The sequence below is a fragment of the Ciona intestinalis genome, unplaced genomic scaffold, assembly GCF_000224145.3.
Source record: "Ciona intestinalis unplaced genomic scaffold, KH HT000772.1, whole genome shotgun sequence".
Taxonomy (NCBI): Eukaryota; Metazoa; Chordata; class Ascidiacea; order Phlebobranchia; family Cionidae; genus Ciona; species Ciona intestinalis.
In genome coordinates this window covers 680-3083 of record NW_004191093.1, presented here as the reverse complement: position 1 = coordinate 3083, position 2404 = coordinate 680, and the positions used below count along the sequence as shown (strand labels likewise).

At 31.7% G+C, this 2404-nt stretch overlaps 1 long non-coding RNA gene across 1 annotated transcript; it reads right to left on the bottom strand.

The window, feature by feature from the left end:
- Positions 1-212: 212 nt before the first annotated feature.
- On the bottom strand, positions 213-2046 carry LOC108950748. Its single transcript, XR_003397271.1, has 3 exons — positions 1879-2046; positions 925-1042; positions 213-347 (listed from the first exon to the last, which is right to left on the bottom strand). It is a non-coding gene; the product is annotated as an uncharacterized LOC108950748 (long non-coding RNA).
- Between the last annotated feature and the right edge of the window lie 358 nt (positions 2047-2404).

The following is a 2404-nucleotide window of genomic DNA, read 5'->3' as shown; positions in this document are numbered from 1 at the left end:
TTTGAAAAGAGCAAATTTTTTTGCAAAAAAATCAGAAAAAAATATTTCAAATTTTTGTTTAAAATTCAAGATATTTGTACTATTTTAAACAAAACACTTTTTTTAGCAAAAATTAGAATTTTTTTTTAAATTCTGTCTAAAACAAAATATCTATACTTTTCTTATAAAAAAATTATTTTATATAAAAATAGAACTAAAATTACATCTAAAAATCAATTTTTTACCAGTTTTGTTGTTAAATGTTCCAGCATCGCATGGGTACTGGTGTGCAGACATGGTACCAGGTAAACAGTAATGACCCATGGGGCAAGCTTCGGGGTTGATGGTTCCCCCACTGCAGTAACCCCCTGTAAAAAAGGGTGTTAAAAAAAATTATTCAAAAAAAAAAAAAAAATTATAATAGAGTTAGAGCTGTGTGCCACGGAAAAATTTATAAAAATGGAAGTTCTAAAAAATAATTACCTACAAAGTTACATCCGTGGTTATTTGTGAGCGGGCACAGGGTGTATGAAACAGAACACCGGGGTTATAACCACTGTCGTTTTCCGCCATGCGATGATAAATGAGTAAAATTCATTCATAATTTGTAAAATTGAACACATTTTTTTTAACCCCAAAATTTATGCATAAATTCTATAATTTTACATAATGCAAAAAAGCCAAACACCTTAATAAATTCAAAACTGCTAAGACTTTACACAATGCACTTATATATTACATAAAGTAGAGTGGGGGAAGATGGAACACCTTTAGCGCATAATATCCAAATTCCTGATCGTGTTTTTCAAAATTAAAAACGGTTTATGGGAGTTGTGAGGATACGTTTTTTTAATTCTTTGAATGTTCTTTGTTTACTACCAAATGGGACAGGAAAATAGAATGAAAATCGTCCCCCAACCGGCTATATAATTGTAGAAAACACACCTGCAGTACAAACTGTACATAAAGGCTGTCTTTCAGTGTTTGCATATGTTCCTGGGGGACATAACACAGCTGTTCCATTCATACATTGATGACCTACTGGACATGGTCCTCCAGAACCCTGAGTCCAGTTTAAACCAGTTATATCCAGTAATGTTGTAAATATGCAGTATGAGATTTTGATATTATGACAATTGCATGAGAGCACAATACACAATTTGATTAGATAAAACATTTAAAATGTAATTTTAAATACCTAATCAATTTTTCTTTTAAACACTGACAGAGATTGAACTTTATAAAAATGTAAAATCATTTCATATCCCCTTGTAAAACTTAAACGCCTCAAAATTGAAAAAAAAAATCTGTTAAATTTTAACCCTTGGATTAAAGTTATTTTTATCTAAACAGATTATGGGTCCAAGGCTTGTCGCTGCTACCATTGTAGACCAATGTGTCCTTGGGCAAGACACTTAACGGCAATTTCTCCAGCCCAGCGGTTACTAATGGGTTGTTTAAAACTGTCCGCCATACATAAAAAACAATCACCCTCAAGAGTAACATACATGGTAACTCATAAGCTGGCACAGGATGTATGAAACAGAACACCTTTGTTATATCGACCGGCGTTTTCTGGCCACGCAAGGATAAAGTAAGTTACATTCATTCATTCACTAATGGGTTGTCCAAATTATCAGCCACAAATAAAAAGGATAAAAACCTCAAAAATAATCACCAACAAAGTAACATACATGGTAACTCGTAAGCTGGCACAAGGTGTATGAAACAGAACACCCATGAATAAATGAATGAATGTAACTCACTTTATCCTCATGTGGCCGGAAAACGACAGTCGTTATAACACGGTGTTCATTGTTCAGGTGTTCACCCATGTTTAACGACTGTCATTTTCCGGCCACGCGAGGATAAAGCAAGTAACATTAATATATATCTTACCTTATTAGTAGCATTATTAGGCTGTGGTGTGTCTACACCTAATATACAGTTGAACTGAGGATCACATTGGCCACCCACTGTAGGTTGGCCTGCTACATTGCAATATGAACCAGGTGTGCACTGAGTGCATTCATCTTGACGGCTTAACCCATATGTGGGGTTAAAGGTACCTGTTGAAAAAAATTGAAAAAAAAAATAAGGTGATTTTTTGGAATAAAATAAAAATGTTTGTAATTTAAAACAAAATTTAATTTTAAAATAATTACTAAAAATAATTTAGAATTATGGGTAAAATAAATAAACATAAAAACAGCAAAAAAATCATTGATTTTAGATTTTAGAAAGTTTAGAAATTTTAGCTTTTAACAAAATTATTTGGAAACATTAAATAAAAATATTGAAAAATTGTATAAAAGCTAAAAACGCATCAATTAAATACAAACCATTACATAACAACAGCATTAAGCAAATTACATGACATTAAAAAGTTATTGCTTTTTAAACGAAAGTATATATTACTGAAACA